The sequence below is a fragment of the Coptis chinensis genome, chromosome 6, assembly GCF_015680905.1.
Source record: "Coptis chinensis isolate HL-2020 chromosome 6, ASM1568090v1, whole genome shotgun sequence".
Lineage (NCBI taxonomy): Eukaryota > Viridiplantae > Streptophyta > Magnoliopsida > Ranunculales > Ranunculaceae > Coptis > Coptis chinensis.
In genome coordinates, this window is record NC_141461.1 from 86,942,179 (window position 1) to 86,951,249 (window position 9,071).

The 9,071-nt window shown below is 34.7% G+C and overlaps 1 long non-coding RNA gene across 3 annotated transcripts; it reads left to right on the top strand.

Annotated features, from left to right (window-relative positions):
• Positions 1-3,238, top strand: LOC147495109 (uncharacterized). Of its 3 annotated transcripts, none has more exons than XR_015198888.1 (6): positions 2-300; positions 396-442; positions 632-873; positions 1,797-1,963; positions 2,127-2,225; positions 2,789-3,238. It is a non-coding gene; the product is annotated as an uncharacterized LOC147495109 (long non-coding RNA). The 3 variants fall into 3 exon arrangements; XR_015198889.1 differs by having other exon boundaries at positions 3-300; positions 632-663; XR_015198887.1 differs by having other exon boundaries at positions 1-300; positions 396-873.
• Positions 3,239-9,071: the final 5,833 nt, after the last annotated feature.

The following is a 9,071-nucleotide window of genomic DNA, read 5'->3' on the forward strand; positions in this document are numbered from 1 at the left end:
CTATTGATTTATGGAATTTCTTTACTTCCATATTGGAATGGTTACAAGGTTGCTGGAGAACTGATGGGGGCAATAGACGTCGCGAAAAATACAGTTCATCACAGATGATTCAATTTCGTCTAAATCATTCAACTATTCAAGGATGATTCAGTGCCACAGAATTGACAATTGCTTTATGGGGTGCTTTAACTGATGAGTTTCCAGTCAATCTTTTGACACAAGAAAATGTGATTGTCAATATTTTGACACAAGAAAATGTGATTGTCATTGCAACTTCACTTGACGCAAAAGATTTCCAAGGTATATATTTATTCTACCTTTATATTATCAGTATGTTATTTTTTACTCCACGAAGCAAAATAAAGCATATATCATGTCTAAATACTATGTTGTAGGTCTACATGGATTTAGACACCCAGGACGTTATCGACTATAAAAACAGGTCAGTGTATCATCTTATCTTTGAATGTTATCATATTGTCTCCTGACCATGTCATGCGTTACAATATTTGTCATTCTTAATTATATAGTTTGGGAGATATCAAACTACAAATAGAAAAGCAATATTCACATACTTTTTCCCTCCTCTCTTTCAGTTTCTATTTTAACAATTTCTTTGTCTTTGTTTAAGGAACACTTATCAAATGAAAGATTTCATTTCAGGTGATGTGTAAACTTTTCTCTTTCTTTTTGTTTTTCTTGTTCTTGACCAACTGAGATTCAATTGGATTTGCAACTTCATCTGATGTGTAAACTTTTCCATTTGTTTTGGTATCATGTGAGACGCTTAATGCTCTTGAAATCATTGACGCATGTCCTTTTACTAAGATCAACAGATGAGTAGAATGGCTGAACTTTAGTCTTCAAAATCAGGTATCATGCTATTAATATCATTGCTAAATATCTAAGTTTTTTATGTCCATAGCGTACTACTAGATAGGTATCAGAAATCTGAACAAATGTTGCAGTATGGGGTTTTGGTGTCTGCAGTAAGGTAATAATAGATGTTTAGTTGCTCCACCCATTATGTTTCATCGCTACTCATAGATTATAGATAGCATGGAATTCATCTTCCCCACACCTAATGGTTTCCACAGTAACCGACTTATGTATACTTTTATATATATGGCAACAACTTGCCTAATTGACACAACCTTCATGATACCCTTCCTTTTCGATTAGTGCTCTTTTCAAGTAAATAATTAAGGTATGACATTTTCTTATCTGTTAGTTTGATGCAGTTTTTACAATTTCTTCTTTGTTTTCTTCTATAGGGTCATTTTTTCTATTACATCTTGGTTGCTAACTTATGGACATAGTACTGTTAGCTTAAAAATGTATGTTTCATATATGCTTAATTGTGCTTCTTTCATGAAACTGAGTGTGCCTACTGGCTACTACTACACTTTGAATTCTACCATGGATTATGGAAATTTTGTGTTAGCACTCTATATAAATGCAAAATGCTTATTCAGATTGCCCAACACGTACATTTTGTGGGATAGATGGACTATCATTCAAGTGTTTGGAGATTGAGTGCCTCAATTGAAATTAGAAGTTCCAACTAAGTGCAACCAAATGTATGAGCATACCTCCATGCCGTTCTTGGAGAACATGGAATCGTTCTGTAGGTCTTAGGTTTTCATATGTCATGTAACTCACATAAAACATACTAAATATAGAAAAACTTAGCTGCTCCTGTGTCAGCCATTTATGCTTAGCATTTCCATAATTTAATCAACAACAATACCTTCTTTTATTAAGTCTTTTTATCAATATTTTTTAATATGTTACAGGTACAACTTGAAATGTCAATGTATGATTACCAAGACCCTTCTAAAGTTCGCTTAGGAAAAGACCACTGGAAAGTAAGGGTTCGTATTACAAGGATAATGTGGAAGCAATTAACTTGAAGAAAAAGAATGAGATCATTAGCAAAGACTTTTGATTGCTAGGTACTAAGGTAATGGAAATGATTTATAGTATTTGTTTTTCAAAAATTAAAAACCGTATTAAACTATGCCTAACTAACAATTGTAATATTTCTGTTAGTGCACGTTTTATAGCTTTTAAGTTCTTTATGCTAGGACATTGTAAACAACAGTTTGACGTTGGTTATTTTGTAGTTAGATTTGTAGATTTTAAAACAAATATGCTTAGAGAGAGATGAGAAGAGGAAGCATTGTTGGAATGCGAAATAATTGGTTATGACAAGTCTACTTTAGGTGAGTTTGGGTTTGGTGGAAATGTTTTATTTTATGAATATAGTATAGGGAATTAGTACTGAGCAATGTTTTATGAATTGTTTTTCTTTTATATTTCCACCCTCTTCTAGGATCATAACAATTAAGTGTGTGGTATCCTCACATTCACTTCCTCTTTACTGTATTGGTTATGTTGGAGGATATTTGATTTAACTTTATCACTGTGTATGCACTTTTAACTGAAACAAAAGCAAGAAGGTTTAGTGGCAAAATAAAAATGGTTATTTAATGGTTAAAAGCAAGACATGGAAGAGAACCTTTAAATAAAATTCCAGAAAAATCTGTTTGTTTCTTGAGAGGGGGAATAAATTGTGGAATCAAGTGCTAGAAAGAGGATGGTAGTTGCCCACACAATCCTTATTCTTACTTGCAATTGCATCTTCTTCTTTTTTAGAGATTTTGCTTTACAGTTTATTCTCACACCTGCTCCATGTTCTTTTGGAATAAAATCTTGGGTTCAAAAGTGAGAACTGATTGAAGTGATTGTCTCTCATTTTGTTGTTATCTTTGGCAATTTACTCTAGCTAGAGAATGCAGATGGATACACCCTCAAGGAAGAACAACTGAATTTAGTTGAGATGGAGGAGTGCGCCGGGTTGGTGTGAGGCCAATTTTAAGAGACAAACAATGCAAGGGACAACTGCCTTGCGCCCTTGCAAGAATTCAGATGGCTTAAGGTAGCAAGAACTATGCAAAAGTTATGTTGACTTCAGTATGCAGAAGTCAGGGTATCGGCAAATGCAACAACGACATAGTTCTCTAGAATGACTCCTTGAACTGTAGATAATTCAGGGAGTGGAGTAGATTGTTGTTACCACCCTTCCTAACAATTTTGTGCGTCCTTTTGATATTAATATAATTATAGTATACCCAGCAACAAAGGAAAAGGGATATTTGGTTTTTTTGTTTTTTGAAGTGTAATTGTGATTCTTAGGTTCTGACTTAGAATATTTATCTTACTATTGCGGTAACAGAAAAAACTTGGGAAACATACCCTTTGAATTTCTACATAAAGACCACGTAAAGAAAAAACAACCGAGAATTGACTTCCTTATCTATTGTATATTTTAATTTGTTGGATAGACTTATCTAATGCTTCAAAACCATCAAAGTGATATCATTTCCTCTCTTTTTTATTTCCTCTCTTTTTTAAAAGGTAGATGTAAATTATATAAAGATATTTACAATCCGTGCCGAAGAGAATTTCGATCTGGCGTGGTGACAAGCCTGATAGGCATTGCTATTAGTGATCTTTCTATGGTTTTCATTGCCTATCTTCCGTATAGTGCTCAAGTAGTGGTTTTGGGGTATTGGGATGTAGCTTTACTGCAATACCATTTATGTTGTTCTTGCTATATAATTTTAATTGATTTAGGCATGTTATTTTAAGTATTAATGCAAATTACAATAAAATGACGCAATAACTTTATGAAATCGTGTCAAAGATACGGGAATTAGCTAGTCTATCTAACAAAACAGAAAGGAGTGGGAGGATAGATTTCATGTCATAAGGTAAGATGTGGTCGACACACCCTCTAACCATAGCCACTCAAAACTCATGGAGGGTGAATTAAATAACTTTTATGGGGTGAGTTAAACAGTTTTTCTCACCTCACCCACCCCCACACAAAAAAGTCAACATTGGACAAAATTTATATAGGTTGAATCTTTTATGGGCTTGGAAACATGAGTATAGGCCCAATTAAAAAAAATATGGTAATAATAGGGGTAGGCATCCAAAAATCAGCCAAAAGTCAACAATTGCGGCTGGGATTATAAACTGTTGGGCCTCCAAATTTGACATGGTACTGCACAATTGGCTGACCCAATTGATGTTATTGGGCTTATGGATAATAGGCAATTGGGCTGGCCTTGGCGCCGCGGATTTAAGTTGTTTCCAACCAAAGGCGACATATACCATGCGCGGAGGCATGATGAGTTGTTTTACATTTCAAGGCGGCGGCCTTTGTGTCGAAGGCACGATGTGTTGTTTTGTCCTGAAGGCACATGTACGCCTTGCACTGAAGGCACGACGAGTTGTCAGGGGTAGCGCGGCAGGCGTGTCGAGGTCTCGCGGGCCGTAATCACGGGCATATCCTAGTCTATTACATGATGACATAGTCTCTAGTTCAACCCAAAGAGCAACTGCAGCTACTAATGCAGGCTTCACTGAGAGATATGTGCTACGCTTCCGATTTTTCACCAAGCCTCCAGCCGCCAAGATTAAATGAAGCTATTTGCTATACAAAATCACTAGACTTATTGGAAACTAACTCTATGACATATTTATTCATATTAAGACATTCAGGGTCCTGTCCACCAGGGATATGATAATCAACCTATCACATTAGCTTGCTTCAGTATCACTGAAAGTTGCATTGAGTGTATGCCTCGTGTTCTAGCCAAAAAAAAAAAAATGCTTCACTTAAGTCTCGATTGTCCCTAGTCATGCATTTATATTCCCGATACAATTTTGTTAAATGTTTCACCTTTCCACAATAAGTAACTCGGAGTCTGATGAACGTGCAACATGGGCTCCCAAAGCCTAGACCATGGGCCTTGCTAAGAAACAATGCAAGGAAGAGTCACGACTGAGTAACTGATATGATACGAATCTATCATTTAAAAAAAATAAAAACTGATATGATATATTCGTAATAAAAAATATTGGGAAATTTTGTAATAGTTATCAATTCCTAAGAGATTGACATGACTCGCTCGGATCAGAACTAGGATAGTACCTATCTAGTGCTGAGGCACAAAAATTGTGGTTACTTTTCCATAGTGATACTGACATACTGTTCTTAAAGTATGTACCTACATTAATATCCATTCTTTGAAGATGCCTCATAGTGAGTTACGTCAGTAAAATTTTCAAAAAAGTCCTTACTTAACAAATAATTAGTTAGTTGATTACCAAGTTAATCTTATTATTAGTGTGTATAGTAATTTATAAAAGAAGTTTTGGTCTTTTCAATTGTGTCTAAAATGAAAAAGTAAACACACGCATGATTTTTCTATTCGCCGTTAGAAATACAAAACCCAATAAACAATAAAATTATTTACGTACTTGTGTGTGACTGCACATTATGTTGATAGTGAATGGAACTTGAAGAAAAAGATTCTTAGTTTGTGTGTAGTTCCGAATCATAAGAGTGCGACGGTTGGGAGGATGGTGGAGAAGTGTTTAACAGAGTGGGAAATTGATGGAGTTTTTACTGTAACGTGTGATAATGCAAGCTCGAATAACTTAGAAATTGAGTTTTTAAAGAAAGGTAGTCTTGGAGCATGAGTTTTTGCATGTTAGATGTTCAGCTCAGATATTAAGTCTTATTGTTCGTGATGGATTGAAAACATTTGATGAATTGATAGTTAAGGTGCGGAATGCGATGAGATATGTGAGGTCTTCCCTGTCTAGGTGGGCTACTTTGAAAGAGTGTGTGAAGATGGACAAAATTGATTGTGATATAAATGTGTGCTTAGATGTACCGACTAAGTGGAACACCACATATAAGATGTTGGAGGTGGCATAAAAGTTTGAAAGAGCATTTGAGAGACTAAAGGATGAAGATGGTGGATATATGCAATACTTTGATGGTGGCACAGGGATGGTGATGAGGATGAGGGATGTACAAGTAATCCAAGCAAAAAGTCTTATAGTGGCCCTCCGAAAAAGAGTGATTGGGACAGAGTTAGAATGTTTGTTCAGTTTCTCCAAGATTATTTAGAATCAACAAACAACATATTTGGGTCTAACTATGTCACTTATGATATTTTGTTTCATGAGCTTATCACAGTGAGGAGTAGTTTTAAACAATTATGCAACTATGAGGAAATCCATTTATGTGAAATGGGTTTGAGGATCATGGTTGAAAAGTTTGACATGCATTGGAGCCTCAAAAATAAGATCAACCCGTTATTGTTAGTTGCGGTTGTTCTCGATCCTAGGTTCAAGTTGGAATATGTGAGGTTTAGTTTGATGGATTTATATGAAGCCTCAAAGATCGATTCAATTGTAAGGAAAGTGAAGACTACATTACAGCGTTTGCATGAGTGGTATGCTGGGAATAACTCAAGTATGGCATCACAGAATGAGAGTGAAGAAATTATCTTTGATGATGCGGTCAACGACTTTGCTACTGAATGGAGAATGTATATCCAGAAGCAACAAAGGTTGGGGAGTGTGTCAGAGGTTGAGAAGTATTTGACATATCCTCTTGAAGAAGAAAGTGGACATAAAGCTTTTGAAATCTTGGGTTGGTGGAAGAATAATGCCATCGAGTATCCATTCCTCTCTCTCCTGGCGCGGGATGTACTGGCCATTCCTGTGACTTCGGTTGCATCAGAGTCTACTTTTAGCACAACAGGTCGTATACTTGATCCATTTCACAGTTCCTTGCGGCCTAACATGGTTGATGCCCTCACATGCATGCAAAATTGGCTCCGGTCTAATGCAAAGCCAATCGATCTTCAAGCTTCAATGAAAGAAATAGAACAATATGACGCAATGGATGCATGTACACTTTTCAGCAGCTTTGTACTAATATTTTTTGTTTATAGCTTTAATTGGTTATTTATTTAATCAAAATTGTTCGAAGCAGCAACCTCATCGTTATTATTGCATACTTCTTCTTCTCAAAAAGTTGAAAGTTCCATTTAACTCTATCGTTTCTTTTCAATACAGCCTTCAAGCCCCTGCAACGTTTTTTACATCGATCAATGATAAGTGACTATTGCATCCCTAAGACGTGGCCAGCGAGAATTATTTATTGGGGTCTTGGGGACCATATACACAACCTGCAGGAAAAAGGCTCAAGATCTAAATTGAATTAAGGTATGTGATGAAAAAAGGTTCAAGATCTAAATCGAATTAAGGCATGTGATGAAAAAAGGCAAGGTCAATATTTGTTATTTGAATTATTGTGTTCTCATTTTTTTTTTTTTTCTCTTATCTTGGTTAGTTATTTATTTTTTGCATCTATTTAAAAACATGCATGTTATTATGAGGTTCTTCTTTGTTTTGCTTCTGTTAATGACCTGACTCTGCTTTGGTGTCCTTTTTCTATTTGAAGAAACGCTTATTGAGATGTATTGAATTTGGGCTAGAAAGAGCATACTTCTTGACCTTTTTTTTTGTCATTTAATTATTTTTTAAATTGATGATGAAGTATGTTTAAATTCTCCTTTTGTTTCTAATATATTTTTTCTAAAAATGTTAAGTTTGTTCTGTGTTATCATTTTTATTTTTTGATGGAGATATTGGGACACTGGAGGGAATTCAAGACATGAGGTGGAAGTTCAGTGGGCAATGCTACCGAGCAATGGTGCTCTCAAAGTGCTAAACATATGCATATTAAGGTGTTTATAATAATATTATAATTAAGAGATGGAATAGGAGACAACAGAGTGGATGAAAAAATTTCTTAGGATTTAACTTCTCAAGCTCTTTCGGAACAGACAATGATACATACCATAGATTGTTGCAAAGGTGTCTAGAAAGGGAGTTGCTATAGTAACCATTTTGTCATTAGTGAAAAATCTGGCATCGGGCTAGCTATTATATAGAGATATAGCTAATCTGAATAAGCATTAGCTATAAGCATGACTTATTGTAGGTATTATTTGCACCTGCCTTGAGATACCCTGGATCATTTCTCCGCGGCAACAGTGCAAGCATTGGGTAGCAAGATAAGGAGATCACTAATTAATCATGAAAACCAAATAATGAAAACCAAATAATGGCTAAAAAATATGGGATCACTAATTATCATGTACTTACCTCTTCTAACTTTTGGTGTTCACCTGTTTAAGATCAATAAATTTTAGCCTTGGGGCACTTTATTACAATTTAGACTATGCATGCTCCTAGGCATTTCTATGCCATAAAACATCTTGCATTCATTACTTTTCACTTCTTCTAATACAATTGCTGCTACTATGCAACTCTGGAAGCAAATTTAAAGAGTTGGAAAGGGAATTTTATGCAAGCTTCATATATGTTATGCCATCTCTGATTTTTTATTTTTATTTTTTTGTTAACAGTGGTATATCCAAGAAATAAAGTTTGGAAGTAGTGATTGTATGACATGCAGTTTGAGAGGTAACTATCAATATTTCATCCAACATTAAATCATTATTTTGTTTTCTGATTTTTATAAATTTATTTCTTAACCTCTTCCAAATGAAATTTTGATTTTCTAATAAGAAGCAAACCTTGGCTACAGTACAAGTGTAGTTTTTCTACCGAATTTTCATCAACAGTTTTCTGTTGCACACCATCAGGTTTTGTTCAAGGATGGGAGGGAAACATGTATGGAAATGTGAGACCTTATTTACCCATTTTGACATTGTACATTCTATTTCCTTAAATCACAAATTGAGTAGTTATTATAAGCTTCCCTAATTTATGTCTTCCACGATTTAAATATCGATAGTGTTCTTTGTTGAAGCTCTATTTGAGACCGCCATGGTTCCATATTTCAAAACTGTAGAAATGGTTCTTTGATGGGTATTTCCGTAGCTTAGACTCTACATTAATCATTTAAACCAAAGATTAAATTGAATTTTCTATTATACATATCATAGTTGATGTTAATTGCTATTGTTTGAAATGCTTCCATACCTTTGTCGGTTATTGTAATGAAAATGTTATGTATCTTGGAATATTTCTCATGCATTATAAACTTATGGAATGGTAGGAAGGATCTTAGTTTTACTTTTTATTTAAATAAAATTACATTAGACCTCAAAATCTTAAATTGGAATGCGTATGGAATTCTATTTTCATTTGTTAAGGTAACTTCTATT